The following is a 20,560-nucleotide window of genomic DNA, read 5'->3' as shown; positions in this document are numbered from 1 at the left end:
AACACCGATACCCCCCACAGCCATCGCTCTGTCCTAGAACGTAACAGGACCAACTGCAGCTCAAAGCAGAGCAGCACCTCCAAAAATGGATTTGGGACCAGCTCTGAGATTCAGAACCCCTAAACCGAAATGGGGAGCAGGGATTCACGCTGTGCGCTCAGGGAGGGTAGCAAGAGTGGATCTGGAAGGACTCATCAACACTTCTGTGATTTCAAACCCAAACAGTAAACGCCGTTATGCAACGTGGTTTGGCAAACTTCAAGCACCAATATTTAGGCAGGTTCGGTTTTTATTAGAACCACTCGCATGGCACTAACCCGGCCTGGGTTTGGGGGCACTGTCATGGTAGATTCCCTTTTAAAATGGCCAAGATTTTTTTTTAAAGAACTCCATCTGAAGGAGTGACAATTATCTGTCTGGCAACTTCTTTTTTGAACGCAACAGTTTTCCTCACGTGAAAGCGTGTACTGCAGCATCTCCCTGCTCACAGAGATGCCCAAGGTGGAGGAAGCACGGAGGGATGTGGCAGCAGCATCTTTTAGGACAGTAATGCTGACAGCACCAGGAACAGCCATGGCTGTTTCACCCTAAAACAAAGTTCGACTCTGCTCATCTTGACAGAAATGAGGTAAGATGGGTAGGGACTGATAAGAAGTAAAACACCTAATGCAGCTTTTTACGGATTTCCTTTCAGTATGAAAGGACTTAATACATAGTATTTGCCATCCGTGCTCAAACTCGGAGTCCTCAGCCCTCACAAGATGAACATTTCCCCCTTCCTCAAAGTAATTTTTTTTGCTGTTTTGAAACATATCCCAAGTTGTCACTGTAACAACAGACCGATTTTCTTGTGCTGACCACAGGAAGAGATGGACGACTGCAGTAGGATAGTTCAAACGTCTTAATTGTAAACAGGATTCCATTGTATTCTCATTTGTGCGAGACAGCTCCCACCATATACCCCACTGTATGAAAACACCCAGTAAGTACAGTGACCACCCAGAAGTGAAGGACTGAATTCCAAGAGGTTGTGGGGAGCAACACAGCTTAGTTACACACGTGTTCTTGTTTATACAATTCTTTAGCAAAATTAAATTGAGCTTTAAGAAAATAAAATTAAATATTGATGTCAACAAAATGCAAATTTCTAGAACATCTGTGTTGAAGAAATATAATCATGCTAATCAGAGCACTGGATTAAGCTACAATTATAGTCACCAGATTTAAAGAAAAAAGAGAATATTTCTTTTTTTCCGAAGTGGAAAGTCATCTAAGATATGTTACAGAAGTAAAAGGTACTGCTTTTAAGTAAACCAAAACTACAGGGTAGCTTAGTCTGATCTCATTACACCAATCTGCATGGGCATTACCCTTACTCCATTAAAGACAGTAGATTTCTTCTCATTTCAGTGGGGAACAGTTATTCCCTACTGCCTGTAGTACAGTGGTGTATTGAAAAGACCTCTTATACACAAACATTTTAAAAATCTCGTAGATACGACTGAAAAGATAAATATAGCCCATCACATTTCACAGATAAAAGCAGTTACACATTAATACCTATAAAACTGAAATAGCTCTAAACTGACGGAAATCCACTGGCTAAGTGCAATGCTTTCAAATCCCACCACCTGGGAAAGTCACCTTCATCGACCAGCCATGAGAGCAGTGAAATTAGAAACTAAGGGATAAACCCAGCTATCCTGAAGCAGACTTCGAGACCGTATTTTTATTTCTGATTTGGTCCAGTATGTCTTCTAATTGCACAAAATAAGAAGCCCACACTTTTATCTATCGATCACTTGGTCAAACAACAAAAAAAAAAGATCCTGCATCCGAATTTTGTATGTCCTTGAACTCCCTGCACTTGTCCGGAAATGAGCTTTCACAGAGACCTTTGTTTTATCCCGTCATCAGAAAAACTGAGGACTTCTTATTCCTTAACTTCTTTATTGTCAAAATCACCCTGGTAAAAACTCACCTAAGGCAGAGACAGGTTATTAATGTCTCATTTTACAAATTAGGAGAAGAGAATATGGCCTGGATTAACGTTCCTAATCCTTTTACCCAGCCTATCATTATCTGACACAAAATACTGGAGAGGGAGATCAGTGCTTTTACAAGTTAGGAAATTAAGAGAAAATGACAATGACCATACAGGTATGTTCAGAAGGAACACACAAGTTTCTGTGAAGTATTACTTTGGTAAATGCTATGTTCTCTTTTCAGTACTACCCTAATCACAGTGATGGAGTCATCAACACCGAGCGGGTCAGCCATTCGCAGAGCACCAGTAAACTGGTAATAAAAGCGGGTTTTATTCACTCTCCAGGTGTTTAGCTGGAATTAGCTGTGGACGCTCACCTTGGCCTCACCATCCTTCCTCTCCCACTCAGCTCCCCTCCCCTCATCAATACCTCAGAATTTCTGTCCTGCTTGTCCTAAAGAGTAAACCCATCAGCTGGTTAATCCAGCCCAGTGTGTTAACAGCTCGGTCTGGTTTAGCACGGTTTCTTCCTCTTGGCCACACAAACCCATGTTTTTACAACACACAGCTCTCAAGAGCCCCGGCCCTTGATGGGGTGCCACAGTACAAACACGGAATTAGACACCAATATTACTGACCCTGAACAGAAACCCAGCCTGTGATGCTGTCCTAACGCTCCTGCACTTGTCCCATGTCAGCAAAAACAGCAAAAAATGGCACTGTCAAGAGAACAGATGGGAAATGCTTTGTTCTGCGGCAGAGTTTATGCAGTGCTGCTGTGATGGCCGTGCTGCAGCTGTGGCACCGGGCCCGTGGAGACCACGGCCATCAGCGGGTGCGAACACAGCTCCTCACTGATGCTGGGAGCAGAACACGGCTCCGCGGTTCTAATCCCACATTCAGGCAGCATTCCCATTGACGTCAAACGTAAATATTGGAGAGTTCAGCTGTGTAAGCCTTCTGCAGTGTTGAAAACAAGTATATTTTCAGTACTTAAATGCTTGGCATGTTCTTAAAGAGAGTTCAGATGAAGCCTCAAAGGTAGGTCCTTCCAAACAAGAACTTGCCGCTGTACTAACCTTTCAGCTGAACAGTGTTCCTTCCTATGTCAAGACACAGGAGCATCAGGCCAAGGACAGTACAACCAGCATCTCACCAGCCGTGTAATCTCCCTGTCAGCTGTGGCACACGGAGAAGCCAAAACTACCTGCCAAGGCACTGCAGGTACGGTATCGGGAGGTTTTGGGCACTACCTGGTGGGTCACCCCTCTGTGCTCCACAGACGTCACGACCACCTGCTTCTCTTCTGTTGACTGCATTAACTGTTACATAGTTTTACATGTCAGAGAATAAAATGCAATCATAAACAAAACGGACATCTGCCACAATTCCTTCTAAGTCACAGAAAACAGCAGAGATTTAATCTGGGGCCAGTGGGAGTGTGCATGAGCAGAGCCTGCACCTCTGCCCCCTCCCAAGCTCTGTGCAGCCGTGGACATGCCGTAACAGCAGCCAACCAGAAGAAAACACTTCCAGGCTCCTTTAGAGAAGTCAGTATAGACTGTCATGCTGGAGCATGTCCAGAGGAGAGCCACCAAGCTGGTGAGGGGTCTAAAGAACAAGTCACACGAGGAGAGGCTCGATGATCTCAAAGGTCCCTTCCAACCATGAAGACTCTCTGATTCTATGAAGATTCTGTCAACAGCGAACAATTTAAGGGCTCACTTTACACTTTTTTCCCTCTGCTCATTCCCATTTTCACGGGCTAAAATCGATCCCAGAGAAGGAACTCTTCCATTGTGGCAGCAATCACTGCTGTCTCCGGTGCGATGCGAGTGGTGGTAGGACTGCACGTGTCTGTTCCAGCCAGGATAGTTTATATTTATTAGTGCAGAAGTGTAAAAATATTTGGTGGTAAAATGACCCGGGCGGATGTTTTTGCTGGCAGGAGAGGAGTGACAACTGTAGGACTAGTTGTGCAAGAGGAACAGCTGAGCATGTGCTGGGGTTGTTTCACACTGACAAAGAAGCATCCAGTACCCTGTGATTAATTGGATTATAGTGGCTTTCCACTTCCCACCCAGATCAATTGGCATTTTAAGTTATTCACTTATCGCCCTGGAGGGTGAAAGGTTGAAGCAAGTAACTTCAATAACAGGCCTTCTGCAGGAGTTTAAAAGACGTCTCCTCCTCCCCCCAACCCCTGCCTCCAGCTCCTTTATTTGCTGCTTTGCTACGTTTTCACTAGGCTCAACTACAGCATTTTTCTTCTTTGACAAAAGAATCAATTAATAGGACACAAAATAGAACATTGGAACATTAATATAGCTTTTTTGCCTCCCAAAGATAAAGCAAAGAAAGCATTTTAAACTTTATGTGAAATCAGAAGCAACATGCCCCACGAAACCAATTTCCAGCATAACTCCAAGGAGGATTTCAACAGTAGCGTGAAATGCAAGTCCACCCCATCACAAGATCTGTCTAAAAAATAGCCTTCCTGGAGAGACCTTATTCTGCTGCTGCAGGGGTGTTTCTTATACAGTTGGAAATTAATAGCCAGTAAATGCTTTGATCTTTCTTTTTACTTTTTTTAAAAACTATGTGATGATTTTCATTAAAATCATTTCCTTATAACTCCCTGGTCTTGACATCACAGTTTGGTAGATTTGTTAGCAGTTCAGAGGGCAGAGCCGTAAAGGGGAGATCACAGACAGATATTCCTAGAGTCAAGACAATTCTTCAGAGGCAACATCAGAGGTACAGGGAAAGAATACACAACCTGCCCTCATATTTCCCTACGAAGAAAATCAGAAATTGGCCAGCAGCACATGAGGACTTTTGACGTCTGTCTTTCATCAAGAAAGCAAATTATATTCTGTATATTTTACAGCACAAAGCTTTCTATGTCAAAACTGTAAAACACATAGAGTCACCAAGGCACCGATGATGAAAGCTATAACAAAACTAGGCTAAGTGCATGTTAGTAGCTTGCTGAGATGTCATGAAAATTCGCAGGTCAACTGTGCGCGTCCTTTGCAGGTACAGAGTGCTAATGCTCATTTTCACCAAACATGGTGTTTAGGATAAGCTGATCCTGACAAACACCACAACTCTGGCATGCCCGAGGCTTTGTCTGCAAACAGTGGTGTTGACAGTCCGCTCTCTCTGTTATATTGCCAGCACCATCAAAGCCGCGTTTTACTGGCTTGATCGATGTTTAGCATTTCTTACATAGCTGGTGCACAGCCCGCGCTGTCAGCACACCCAGGGCTGCTATCATCGGGCCATCTGAGGAATTAGCCTATTGTTGAGACTTCTCTGGTGTTTTCTCTGACCTCCTGGTACTGTGCAGGCACCGCTCGGCTCCACCGGGCGACGGAACTGCAGCCTCTCACCAGAGTCATCCACCAGGAGACCAAGCTCTTTGACGTGACCAGACAAATCACAGGCAAAGCAGCAAGTCAGCTGTATTAGGCTTAACAGTTCCAAACCCACCAAAGGCAGAAAACAAAGGATATAATTATGTTTACTAGGACTTTTTTTAATCTTACGGACAGGTGCTCCCTTTCTGACTCCTACTAATGGTGGCTGGATGCCAAGTGCACAATGCCACAGGTGGAATCTAACGAATCCACAATTTATGAATCCCAATAACTGAATCAGTGTTTGTTGTTAATGCAATTGGACTGGTGATGCCAATAATTACCAGTCTCCAGCTGAATGTTGTACCAGTGACTACATGAAGCTAAATGATGCCGAGGGCAAGTTCAGAGGGCGAGCAGTGTGCTCCCAACGAGCCCGGTGCCTCCATTCCAGTGTACAACTTAACGTCTTGAATCAGCCAGGGCCCACATGGAAATTCAGAATACAGCTGTCTGTCTGCAACTCAAATAACGCTGGCTCTTCAGACAGCTATCTCTGCAAAAGAACTTGTCATGGAGTTAATGAAAAAGCAAAAGATTTTGTTACCTCCGCAAGTTGGAATTACTTTGTCCTGTTTAGATGCTCAGACCCATGCTGTCTCACATCCTGGTTTGACTGCCCACAACATGACAAAGTTTCTCTAGAGAAATACTTTTTCCCCCAGGCATTAAGTCCTTACACCAGATGCTGAATGAGCCATTTCATCAGGTCTCTAGGAAAAGTTCACATCTCTCTGCAGCAAGCAGATTTCTGTCCCCAAAAAAGCAATGTACCTTAACTTTCACATCTCCAGAAACCCCTAGCAATGTACCCCCCAAGAAATTACTGCGGCTCTTGTTGCCAGAAGCTGCCAAAGTGTAAGGATTCTCAAACACACCTCTAAGAAACAAGAGGATCTGTGCCTGTTTGATGGTTTCTGAAACACCTGTTTCACAAAAATGCAAGTAATTGCTTCAAAATCCTGAGATGCTACTCAGAAAACACTCAGAAATTTCAGTACTTCTTCATACAAAAAAGGCAGCCCACAAAGTTGAAGAACCAAAGAAATAGTGAAGAACTAATTCCTCATCTGAAAGACTGGGACTGACCGCACGGACAGCTCAGCTGCCCGGAGATGAACAGACTTTGGAGGACACAGTGCAGGACGCTGCTTCTCCTCATTCTGGCATGGCACGTGGCTACCCATCCTCAAGTTACCAATTAATCCCTCAATTACATTGGTATCGTTCAGGAGAAACACCCAGCAGACTGACTCCCTCCTCCTCACCCCCTCAGAGAACACAGGCAGGTTTCCAAGTGCAGCACCATCCATGGTTCCTCCAAAACCACCCAAGGCACGCCCTTGAGGTCCTGCTTCCATTTCAGCATGAGTGGACCCAAAAAAAAAGGCTCGAAGAGCAATCCTGACATTTGCCACCAAGTCAGCTCATCCTCTTAAAGACAACTACTCCCAAAAATCAGCCTTCTTCCTAAGAGGGATAATCAGCTCTCTGTATTGGAAGATGTCCTGCTCGATCCCATAAGGATGGCATGCCCTTCTCCTTGCTCTGTAACCAGCTGTACACTCACTTGATTTTTAATAAAAACCCTTGGCTTCTGATCATATGGCTGTTTTCCTGAACATTATACCCTGCAACTTTATAAAACTAGTTCTGAAAAATCAAAATAAATTACTCATGTTGAGTCAACTTTATCTACAATTCTATTAACTGAAAGGTTTATGAGGTATGATTTTCCCTAGGAGAAGCCATCTTAGTCTGATCCACCTGGAAATACTTAAACAAATGTTATTCTACACTATTCTACACTTGGTTAGAGTTTTGTTTATTTCTTCCATGCAGCTGAATGGTGTGCAATTCCCAGAATTTTTGTCTCACGGTTCAAATAAGCCTTGAATAAGTGAATGTATGCATCACTTGTTTTTCCATTTATTAGCTTTCTGACGCTTTCATGTTTGAACCCATCTACACGATCATGAAATCTTCCAGAGTTGTATTTAAAATAAAAATCAATTAATTGTAAAGAAACATGATAGTTCTAGTACAGGACTGATCTTAACTGCTTAATCAGGCAAACTCCCATTGACTTACTGGAAGCTTTGGTTCCATACAAAGATAGGTGCATAATTTAATTTACTGAACTGGCTGACATCCTTGAGTCATAATTGAGTAGGGTAGGACTTTTAATTAACTGAAGCTCTTCACCACTGCAAGTTTATACAGGTTGCGAGCAAGCTGCAAAGCACTACAAGTCTAATTCTAGAAATCTGCTCTAGTTTCTTGATCACCTCAATATCCTCAAATGTTCCTAAATGACCATTACCTCACCTTGGCACCACGTCAGACAACTCAGAAATGCCCAATACGCACAATATTATGCAAAAGTTCATTGTGCCATGTCACGTATGTAAGTATTTCAAAGCCACGCTCTCAGAAACACAGACTCTCACAGGTGAAGATCCACTGAGTGATGGCTCCTTGATAAGCTATTATTATTTTACATTGCAAGATGGTATTTAATTGAAAAGAAGTGATCTACCTGATGTAAAAGTAAACAACTGAGTAAATTAATTATGACTGCATGCATATTATGATCATTCAGATTTTTTCCTTGGAAGAAAAGCAATGCTGTTTAGGCATGCCTTCAGCATTTGCTTTCACCGCAAAGTAAGCTCATTAATGGTATATAAACTCTTCTTTTTTTTTGCCTTAGGGATTTCAAACACAAATCCCAACCGTATAAACATTTATTTATTTAGAAATTATTTTTTAAGTCAACTTCAAGTTTTAATTGTTTTTAATTATTTTTTCAAAAACATTATTATTGGCTTTTTAATTTATTTATTCATTACATCAAGTAAAATAATTAAACTTAATTTTCTGCTATAAATTATACACATGGAACATATTCAATATCTGTATTAAAAGCTGTAATCATTAATAAATCTTTCTGTGTATATAAACACCTATTACACAATCACCATTTGAGATATATTCTTGTAATGCTTCCCACAATGGAAACCTGGCCTCTGGGTTTCAGTGCAATTGCACCTGACAACACACAAGCTGCTGCACCAGACCAACCAGCGATTCTTCTAACACAGTTTCTTCTTTTTCCTGAAGACATTGATTCATAGCCTTTGACCTGTAAATTTACATCTCAAAATACCGATTGCTTTTCCTCCACAAATATGAAACCTTGCTACACTTACGATGCATATGTACCTCTTAACACACGTGGAGAGGTCGTAATAAGATCTGAATGCTTACATGCAACACGAAGAAGCCACAGATCACATTTACAGCCTAAAGTAACCTAAAAACTTAAGGATGTGTCAGTAAATTATCCCATCAGTGCTTTCCAGGCAAAGCAGCAGCTGCTAAGGGAGAAAAGGATGGGACAGTGCAGAAGGGAGAAGGGAACACCGCAGATGCAGTTGCTGAACGGGAATCTGCCGGAGAACATGCTTTCCACATCTGAAGCTGCTCTGAAAGGCACAAAAGCCCTTTCCGATGACTGACGGGGAGAGCCCAGCCCCACACGTGGGAGCAGGCAGCTCTGGGTTCCCCCCAAGTCCATCCCTTCACAGGTACAGCCAACAAGGTTGTCGAGAAAGCACCTTCCTGCTAAAAGGCGTCCCGAGCTGCCCCAGCTGTGTTCTTCACACCCCCCAGGGCCAGGGAGGAACCTTTAGACACTTGGAAAGTGCCATTACATGAGAGGTGATGACAGCACACGGGACAGGGGGGAAGTTGCAGACAGACAGCCCAGCGTTGGTTGTCCCTTAGTTTGTAACCCCAAAACAAAAATGTGAGGAAGCCCAAGGCTATGGCAACTCCAGTCACCAGTGGGGCTGGACTGGTGGGAAACCCTGGTTCTGCTGGTGAGCCCACCTGGGGCTGGGCTGCTGTGTTGGCTTACTGGTCTAAGGACCTGCCAGCTGGTGTGCTTCTGTAAAACTGTTTGGCACCAACAAGTGGCATTTATTCACAGCAAAAAGTGTTGTCACATTCTTTTTGTTAGGCTATAGTGGATGGAGGAGACTGTGTTCTTTCATGGCTAAAGAGCTCTGTATCGAGAAAGCAGCTGCAATACTGTTTTCAAGAAACCATAGTCTCAAAGCTTTGTCCTGCAGAAGTTGATTCCCAATTACGGCCATCTTCTGCAGACATATTTGAAAAGGTGTTTAATATAGCCGAGGTTTTCTCTCATTCTCAAAGCAAATCACTGTGGAAAATATGCCATATCAGGCCACAGATGGAGTTCAGCCCTCTGAGACAAGCTGTACTCCGAGACGGTACCAAGTAGCAATGCCCGTCACTCAAAGTAATGCCCGTCACTCAAAGTAATGGCAAAAGCAAGGTTAAATGCTTTTCTTTGTGTGATACGAAGGACAACTGGCTTACTGTCCTATTATGTTATTACAAGCTATTATCTGCTGCTCTGTTCAAGACAAGCAATGCTCTTGTATAGGAAGGACCTGACAATTTACAAGGAAGTCCACAGCTTGCAGCTAAGTAAATATTTCCCCACTTCATTGAGTAGCTCTATCACTTATACAAAATACTGCTTTCTTATATCAATCAAAAGCCATCTAACTTGTGATCAGACAGCCATAAAACAGCTGCTGCAGGTCATTACCTATCCTTGTACCTTATCCATGTAGGATACTTAATTACATGAGAATGTAATTAAGTAACCATGAGAGCCAAGGAAGTCAAGTTTTGTGATGAGCCCTGCACAAGCAGTAAACTTTCCTCCTGCCACCTCCAGCCTCTCTCCCCACATGGACCAGGGTCCACGCTTTGGGAAGCACTGCCATCATTGGGGTTTTGTGAGGATACAACTTCCAGTTAAAGCAATTTCTCTACAAAGAAAAGTCTTGGCAACCTCCATCCAAAAAACCCAAGAATGTTCTGGAAAAGAAAGTAGACAAAGGCTCCAAGAAACACTTTTCAATGATTTTGAAGTGCAGTATCTAACACAAACACTCATATCAGACCATAAACTTTATGGGACACAAAGTCCTTCTTAGTTATCATTACAGTGGGAAAATCAGTTGCTAAAGTGCAACACAGAAGATGATAAACACTTTTCTCCAAGCACTTTATTGTTTGCTATTACAGAATTTAATATAGTACTGATAATATGTAACCTACACAGATGATAAAAACTTGATAAAAAAGTGTCTGCTTTGCCACCTTTCCAGCAGGAAGGCTTGTGTCCTGTTCCCATCTGGTGAGTGTCATGAGTGACAGTCCAGTCAGATCCCGCCCGGGGTGGCAGGACCAGGCTGGGAGGATGGAGACAGGAAGTCGGAGGCAGCCATTCTCCTCACACCGACCATGTGGAGATCATCCTGTCTCCCTGCCAGCAGCAGCCAGCTCTGGCCGAAGTGCCACAGGGCAAGGACAGGAGGATGAGCAGCCCAAAGCTGGCCCAGGCCCTGGCTAGTGAAGCCCCTGCCCTGCTTGCCACTGCCCAGCTCCTGGCCACCAGCAAGCACCAGCCCTCACGGTGCCCATATGGTGCCTCCTGTAAAGATGCACAGTGTCATCCAGAGACCGATAAACAGAGGCAAAACAACACAGAAATGCCAAGAAGAGCCACACAGATACTCAATAACAGTAACTATAATAACCTTTTTCCCCTCCTGATTGACTACAGAGAATTCAAGAGTCTCAAAGTCTCTTCTCATGCAGTCCTGACTATTTACCTAAGACAGACTGATAGACGTTATCTCACCTTTCTATTACCTGAGTGTGTCATAATCTTTCTTTTACATGATGTTTGCGAGACAAGGGCGTGAGGCTGGTGGTATCTCACAGGAAGCACAGGGATGCTCAGAGACACAGCAGACTCTACGTGGGCAGTGCCAGAGGTCTGGGAAAGTGGAGAATTTGCCTTTCTAGTCCCACCACTGATACCTCCCCCTCCTGTCTTCCCTTCTAACATCTTTATGCTTGCATATTTCCCAACAAGGATTTGAACTTTAATAATCGTAAAATCAAGCGAACAAAAAATGCCACAAAAGAAACAGAACCCCAAACTGTCCTTATCAAGAATAATAACACAGCTACACGAAGAAAGCTGCTCGTGACAACTGCAATACTAAGCCCTTTTACATCATCAACAAAATATCCCAGAGACCAAGTACAACCACTTCAGCTCTGGACACCCCGTTCAACCGCTAACCATTGAACTGCCAGCCAAAGGCCTGACAATCCTCATCAACCCGAATTTGCGAGGAAGAACTGCTGGGCTTGTGGCTCCACGGGAATAAGTAGCAGGAGACACCCTGCATCTCTTAAGGGCATGTGTAATGGTACAGCAGAGGTGTCTTGTTCTTTAACAGAGTCCTCCAAGCGCCTATAGCTGTTCTCCAAAGCAGCATGAAGATTTATACGGAAAACCCTGAAACTGAATCATTTCCTTCAAGTCTTCTGCCTTTTTTGGCCTGTTTCCCATCAGACAAGCCCCCTTCAGAACTTCCTGCTCCCCGTGTCTGTGCACCACACACCGCAGACACACACGGGGCTCCAATGGGCCAACACACCGACACTCCGGGATAATCAAAGCATTTCTAATGAGTATGTTACAAGAAGGAAACACAATGTGGAGGCTCTTTATGATAAATATAGCAAGATGCTTGCAAACGGGAGATTTAAAAGTGTAATAATGAAGTGAAATCAATCAGATGTTATCAATTGCACTAGCACATGCATCACCCAAAAGGATGTTGGCTCACATACAAAAATATGGTTGACAGCACTTAAAAAAAACACCCACACCCCCAAAAAACCAAAACAGAAATGCTACATGAAGAATACAAAAACTTATGCTTAGCTGTGTCTTCTGAATAACCAGGCACATGAAACTAAAAATACAGCGTTAACGACCTATCACTGTTTCCTTATTGCAGATCCAGTGACTATTGGTTTTATCACAGCAGCTGTAAAACGAATGGGAGGATGAGACAGAGCAGATGAAGGGGACTGGCATCTGGAAAAGCCAGTGCCGAGCACTTCAAGTCAGACAAAAAAAGCCTAGCCGGAAAAACCCTTAAGCCTAAAAGCCTTCAAATTTAGGAATGGTACATAAGTTACTGAACTGGGATCACTGGAGTTTGAAAGCCATTTTTTATAAGACACCATTATGTAAGTCTTACACACATGTCTTTATGCCTCAGGACATACTCAAGTGCCAGTGAACATTCAGTTTATGTTTACTTTTTTCTTGTTTACATTTTTAAGAATTTATATTAGTCATGTTCATTTAATCAGTTGCCTTAACTGCATTTCACTGTGTGACACGGGTTTTAACAACCAGAGCTATTAAATATTACTTAAAGTACTGAACAGTAAACAGAGTTTAATTATTAACCCAGAGGTACGACAAACATTGATTTTCATGAGGGAAGTAATTCAGGTATTTTTCCACACGTATAAAAATGGGGTTATCTCTTCAAAGAGCAAACAGTTGTGGGGAAAGGCTGGCAGATTGTAAAGTCAAAATTAGACCAACCTAAGATAAAAAGAGAAAGAAATTACGAAGCTGGAAAATTGTTCTGCAAGCTGCAATGAGTATTATACAGTTAACCTCATACGTGTCACTTTACGTAAAGGAATGCATTTTTCACGTTGAGCGTGATTAATCATATTATTACTGCCAACGTCCTAAAACACATTATCTATAACATGGTCTGGCTTTATGCAGAAAACCGTAATGCGCAGTTTCCAGGGAGCTGACTCTGCCACTGGTCACCAGCTCCATAGCAAAGGCGAACATGGACCCAACACACTGGTCGAGGATGGTGTCTCCAGGAGCGCTTGGCACCGACCTGGCTCTGTTCTTGCCAGAGTTAAGGGCACCTCGGCGACAAGGTGTGCAGGGTCTGCACAGGCTCACGGTGTTGGTAACACCCCAGCAGTGAAAGGGAAAGGCGAATAAATAAAATATGACTTAACAAATGCTGAGAGTAAACATTCACAGACTCATCTGGGTTGGAAGAGACCTTCAAGATCACTGAGTCCAACCACCAGCCCAGCACCGCCAAGCCCATCACTAACCCATGTCCCTCAGCACCACGCCTCCTCAGCTTTTAAATATCTCTGGGGTGGCGACTCCACCACTGCCCTGGGCAGCCTCTTCCAATTCTTTCAGTGTAGAAATTTTTCCTAATATCCATCCTAAACCTCCCCTGGTGGCACTTGAGGCTGTGTCCTCTTCTCCTATTGCTTGTTCCTTGGGAGAAGAGATCAACCCCCTGGCTACACCCTCCTTTCAGGGAGTTGTAGAGAGAGAGGTCTCCCCTCAGAGACAGAGAGGGGAAGGAACACTCAAAAAGATGATAAAAAGTCCATTTCCAGAGATTCCTCGAAATTATGCCAATACTGTTGCTTCAAGGACACCCACACAATCTTCAAGGAAAATGAAAGCTTGAGGAAAACTCTAAAAAGCCACAGATAAGGGTGGCATGTATGGGTACCTGCAACTCTCTTTGCAACTGGAGAGCATGGCAAGGGACTGACTTAACAACAGCCTCAAAAGCATGTACATCAGATCCTGTAATGTTCTTGAGCAGCAAGTGAACACAAAAAAAGCAAGGTTATTATTGAGGTGAGCTGGGTCACCCTCACCAAAGCTTTAAAAAAGTTCTTTTCACCTCCGCAAGGGAAAAATTCTCATCGCCACAGGTGATTAAAACCAGAGGTACACAATACCTCTATTATGTTTGGTTTCCAGCAGCAACGCACAAATTTCTCTGAAGAGATCAAGGTTGATTATTTTTTTTTCTTAATAGTCAGCATTGAAATAAAGTTGTTCATTAACAGGCAGTAATTTGCGTTTCCTTGTACTGGACTGTCTAACCAGTTGATATAGTCAAGTTTCAAGGATGCCGTATCTATAGAATAAAGTTTAAAACACTGATGTCCTAATCTCGGCTGATCGGGACATCTTCAAAACATCTGCAAATTTTGGTGCAGTGCCCAGGAATCATAATTATTTCTGAAGAGGAGAAATTGAGATTTATTGAGTAAGACAGAGCAATACCTGGAAAATTATGAATCTTAGGAAAGATATGCTATTGCTAATAGCATTTCAAAACTTGATGAGAGTCAGCACTCTGGAATGGTGAACTCCAGGCGTATTTTTAATGATGTTTTTGATTACACTCTATTTAAAAGAATCAGCTGTCAACACTGATCGTTTCCTTTTGTATAATTCATAAAGTGGTTAATTTCAGAAGCAAAAATATTATGGGTTTGAGTAATTGGCTGCTGAAGCACAGTAGGTACTAGATCCCCACATCTGGTGACTGGGAGCACGTGCTCCATCCTCGCTCAGAAACCTTCTGTGTGAAGGAATGTGCTTTTCCTTTCTGCCTGCAGCGGGGAAGGAAAACCTCCCCACCAAGCACAGAGTCCTTGCTATAAATACACTGCTCCGTCTGCTGCCCCTGTGATGGCCCTGTCCTCCTCTAGAGGAATACCTCTGTTTAGACATGAAGCAGAGCACACAAGCAGGTCATGCTGGGGTGAACAAAACCGTACCTGGCCAGGGGCTGCAGTGCTCAGGGTTGTTATTTACGGCAGGCTTGCACCATGCCACCCAAATGCAATGATGCTGTCAAGAGTGTCCATCAGCCCTGTATTACCATGGGTTTATACCATTACACAATTCAGAAACTTACACTGCTGGTCTCTGAGGGACTAATTATCAACTTTTTCTGTCTCTGAGCATCTAAAAATTTATTGAGAAGAGATGGAAAATTCAGTTACACTCACGAACCAGTTTTCATTCCCATTACGTGGTTTGCAGACATGGCCCCGAGGTCCCAGCCAGGCTGAAGACCATGGTGACTGGTGGGATCAGCACTGACCAGCACAAGGGTGTTCTCCCTGGTGACATCGCCAGCACCAAGCAGTGTCAAAGACCCATCCCAATAGCTGAGCTGAGACCATTCTCCCAACCTTCGTGCCTTAGAGCCGGGTCCTTGTCTTTGCCAGCGACACATAGGGACATTGCAACAATGACCCTCCTATTAACTATGCTCTTAGAACATATTTAAATACTGATTCCTTACATTTAAGGAATATGTTTAATAAAAACTTTGATTGCTGTGGTTGTGGCACTTAGTATTGCTGCCAAGCAACGAGGCTACATTCTGATGTTTGCATGAATTTCTGATCTCAAGTTGTTCTAAAGGCTGACAGCAATGCAGCCAGCGGGCTATAAACACGCAGAGGATAGTGGGTCTGACTTGCTAATGGCATTCGACACCAGACACCAGAAACAGAGAACATACGTGAAACATGCAGATAAGCATTTAAGAGTTATTTTAAAATTTGTGATTATGTGCTTGGAAACTGGCTTTTGTAACCACAGTAACTTGATAAATAAAGCTGTAATGTGATTATTTGAAGATACTCTTTGTGTTTGTGTATTTATTCCACCATAAAGAGAAACACGACTGAATTCTAAACACAAAGAACCACTACATTTAATGCCAATAATCTCTCCTATACTACTCCTTACATTTAAAAAAAATAATAAAAAATCAGGAATGCAATATTTCAAATATCTATCTGTTTATATAAGTATTACAGAAATTATTGTATTTGTCTTCTGCTAAATACTTATCTGCTAATAACTTATTCAAGGAAAAAACTTAATAAAAGCAAATATTTTTTCATGCAGCAATGGATCTCGCAACTTTGAAGTAAATCCTTGCTCTCACATCCAACATTTTCCGTTTTTTGGTGGGTACTTGTAAAACAGACACATTTCCTAATTGCCAACCCTGCTCCTGTCTGGTGGGATCTGAAAATCAAACTGGGCCCATTTCATTGCTCACCGGCAACAAAAATAAAGCAAGCAAGCATTGCTCTGTGCAATTTCAACCATTTTGGATGGATGGCTGGGATTAAGAGCAGAAGTTTGTCTTCCAAATGCAACTTAGTTAACAGTTCAGATGGAGATCCAAGTTATGGATTATTTTCCAAATCATTTTCTCACAGAATGCCTTTGAAGGATAAACGTTATTTAAAACTTACGTTAGTTATGACACGAAACAGATGGAACCCCGGGTTTCTTCCTCTGAACTATAAAAAGAAGTTTTGCTCTTTTTAGAGCGCTTCAGGAACGCAAACTCAGTATTTGACTTGCCCTCTGGACTCAGTCCGGCCCCTCGCACACTTTCCATGGTAGCATTTCTGCACTGCGCTTAAGTTCCTTCCTCAAGCCAAACTGTTAAAGTATTTCACCCCACAAAGAGAAAGGCAGCACCTTCCTGGTGGTAACTCTTCGTGGGTGGGAGGTAGCCATTTCTGTTAGATGGCTCAATGTCAATGCATATACACCTTTTTCAACTTAAAACAGGGGAAACTATCTCAAATTTTCAGTGCAAGAGATGAAACTCATCTGTAATTTTCTAACGCATATCTATTTCGGGGTCTTTATGCAGCACCCTGTAACCTTTACACTTAACAGCAGAGGCAAGCGGTACCTACACACTCTCTACTGGGTGTAAGTGGCAGTGGTGTTATTTGGAGGTCACCATGTTTCCTGGTGCTGCCACTCTACAACCACAGCATTCGGCTGTCACCGTGCAGGATGACACTGGGGCTTCGCTCCATGCCCTGAAGGGGGCAATTCCACTCATTGTAGTGGGGCTCCTTTGGGCATTCATTTAGGTATGCCGTACTCTTTCAGAACATCAAAGCATACCTATTTTAACCAACAGAAACATCTAGTCATCCATTCCTTACTTCATTTTTAATTACTGAGTAGGTAAAAACTGATCCCAACTATTGACAAACACCTCACCAGTCCCTACACCAGTCTACCCAGTTTTTGGTGCCCCCTGACCAGCTGTAGGTGTCAGCTGCAACTCTTGCAGTCAGTCCTTTTTTGACCTGTCGCAACTGAAATTCTTCCTTTCCCATTGTCACAAAAACAAGCAGATTCACTGATACCAAGTGGCAATGTGGGATGCCAAGGTAGGGAGTTTTCTCCACAGAAATGCCTTTTTTTCAGATCGGTCCTCCCACTGGAGGTAGATTCAAGACAATTTAGCTACATACTCGTCTTTTCATACTCTACCATTTCGTGCCACCTGTTTGCTAAAAATACACCCTCTGACTCCAAGCCTGTCTCATAAACACCGCATCCATCACTAGTGCTTTCTCTGTGAATTCCTACATGAAGTGCCTTTCCCGGGATGCCACCCATTGCCAGATGGTGCCGCAGGACCTCCACCTGCCCCATCTGTGGAGTGACTGGGAGTGTGGAGATCTGAGCAGAGAGCAGCAAAGCAACACATCCAAGAACAGAGAGGAACCACACAATTTTATCTACAATGCTTTTCCTAGAACTAGAAAAAGACACAGCGATACTACCCTCCTCGTACTGAATGCAAAACGCTGTCCTATCAAGGTTGTTGATAAAGCCAGGCAGGAACTTCTAATATTTTATGTTCTGGGCCTCTGAACCTAAGCAATTAGAAAATGGTAATTAGTTAATTATATAGAGAAGTCTAACATTTACTTCCTGCAAGTAACTGTCATCACTAGTTAGAGCAGAATTATTATTCTGAAGAGAAAATCATCAACCTCAATTTCCATGGGTATGTGACAACAAACATCCTCATAACAGCATTAGCCCAAGATAAATGAAAGTCTCCAGCAAGGTTCAGTGCCTTTGGAAAATACTACATAAAATAGCAAGAGTTAGCAATCCACTACAATGTTTTTGTAACCGACAATTACTTTTCCCTGATAATTAGAGGCTTGGGAAGAGGCATGCTGCTTTCACCATTTCAGGAATGTTTGATCTGTGTCCAACCAGTTACGCAACTCTACTCATTAGCGGCTCCATCCGTCCCGAGTGCCACCGTACATGGGAGGAGAGACCAGGCTCTGGGAATAAACAATTAGAAGGAAATAAGTTACAGACAGGACTGAAGAGAGATACAGATGCTGCCCTCAAATCACGCTTTTCTTCTGAAGTTTGAAAATTCTTTCACAAACATTAATATAGTCATTGAATACTGCTCTCCTGGGGGAAAAACAAAACCAAACCAAATCTGGAAGCTCTTTGAGAGGAGCAGCTACTTCTGGAGAAACAAGAATATCCTTTTGGAAGCATTGCCTATTTGATACCCAGCTTCACTGCCTTCCAAGAGCCAAGAACACACCTGGGTGCTGAGCTGCCACCACCAAACGGGGCATCCCAATGAAGCTGGCCCTGCATCCAACGCAGCTCTGAGCACCTCTCCAAAGCCATACAGGTCCCCCTTCTTCGCTCTGGTAACACACTAGCGAGGGAGGGATTGCTGATACTGGATTCAAATTGACAAATTGTTGTTAATTGATTCAAAATTAGGAAGAAGTTCTTTGCTGTGAGGGTGGCGGGACCCTGGCCCAGGTTGCCCAGAGAAGCTGTGGCTGCCCCATCCCTGGAGGGGTTCAAGGCCAGGTTGGATGGGGCTTTGAGCAACCTGGTCTGGTGGGAGGTGTCCCTGCCCAGGGCAGGGGGTGGCACTGGATGGTCTTTTTTTGGATTGGTCCAACCCAAACGATTCTGTGACTCTAAATAGGTGCCAAAAAATCTGGAAACACACGAGACAGGGAGACAGCAGGAGCAGCCCCGCAGCACCCTTCTGAGAGGGTCCCCTCTCCCCAGACAGCTTTCTAAGCTCTGTTTCTGTTGGACCATCTCTCCTCTGCTTTGGGACCTTCACAGAGCGGGAATCACTGTCAGCTCCCGAGCCAAGGAGACACTTATGAAAGGAACAGCAGAGGAGCAAATGTGCATTTTTTGGAAATCATTTTGAAACTGCATGTTTCCAAGTTATTCATGCCTGCATCAAAATATTAAGTGAAAAATCTTTGAGCATTTCATTTTTGTAAGTGAATAGAGTGACTCACAGTCACTTTCTGGGGCGGGAGGTGAGGGGACAAACAAAATCTGAGATTTTTAGTCATAGAAGTCAGCAAACAAACAGGATGAAACTGGAGGAAGAGCAAGCTGCTTAGGGCCCACACTGCCTCAGCCATAAATGATACTAAAAGTAAATCAGCTGCCAGGAAAACATTTTAAATTGTCAGCCAGAGCGAGGGCAGAGGAAACCATCCCAAAAAAATGTATCACAGCCCAAAACAACGCTTATTCAACAATAGCTCTCAGTGGAAAGAGGAGGTAAGAAAATTAAGAGCTCTGAATGAGTGCAATTTCCAGTAGGGCCCCAGCAACTTCTCGAAGACTTGTCACTCATGTTGTTAAACTCCTGAAGCTTGCAGCAGAGCGGGTCAGGGGAGAACTGGATTCCCCTTCTGCAGGTGCAATTTTGCATATAGAAAATTAATTCCAGATGCAAAACAGAGTACTTGTCCATCTCTATAATACAAACCTGTAGTTTGACTGACATTTGCTTGCTGAAATTCCCACCTGCAGTTCAACTGTGGGTTAAAAAGTTGGGGGGGGAGCCCTCTCTCGAAAACCTGTGCCAGTCTATCTTTGTTCTGCCCCACTGCTGCAAATACGGGGATACACTGGGGCATGAATAAATAAACCTACAACTTGAGCCTACGCAGAGTATTTTAGGCATATAATTCATGTATGCCAATTATTTGTGGTAGATGAAAATATTTTTTCAATTATAAATTAAAGGGAAGAAAAACATCTGGAAAGGTCTTTTGTGTACTTGCAAATATGGAATTTTGAAAAAGTATGAAGTCTTTGGGGATGTCAAACTGTTTTAAATTCTTGATAAATCACATTTCCAATTACATTTTTTTTTCCTCCGGTATGCACAGCATTGGAATCTGAGGAAAGCTCAAAACTTCCATAGAAGTAATCAAATGTCACAGCTGGCTCTAAAACGGTGTAGCAAGCTATTGAGGTTTTCTGCCTGGGATCATTTCAATTAGTTTACATCATTACCAAACACCTAACACTTTCTGAACTGGCGCTTGGCAGGAGGAGCAGGGCCCGGCGCAGCAGCACGCCAAGCATGCCATCTTGGGCATAGGCATCACCTGAGGCTGGATTTTTCAAGGAGCCGCAAGTGCCCTGGTCCCAGCGGTCACAGCCCTGGGCAGGTCCCCAGGAAAGCTCCACACTCAGCCATGGGAGCTTGGACAAACA

The 20,560-nt window shown here is 43.3% G+C and overlaps 1 protein-coding gene across 1 annotated transcript in view; it reads right to left on the bottom strand.

The window, feature by feature from the left end:
* CFAP299 (cilia and flagella associated protein 299) overlaps positions 1 to 20,560 on the bottom strand; it is a 202,595-nt gene that overhangs the window by 65,775 nt on the left and 116,260 nt on the right. The window lies entirely within an intron of this gene.

This window comes from Numenius arquata, chromosome 5, assembly GCF_964106895.1.
Source record: "Numenius arquata chromosome 5, bNumArq3.hap1.1, whole genome shotgun sequence".
Taxonomy (NCBI): domain Eukaryota; kingdom Metazoa; phylum Chordata; class Aves; order Charadriiformes; family Scolopacidae; genus Numenius; species Numenius arquata.
Note: the sequence above shows the minus strand (reverse complement) of the source record. Positions and strands in the feature narration are given on the sequence as shown.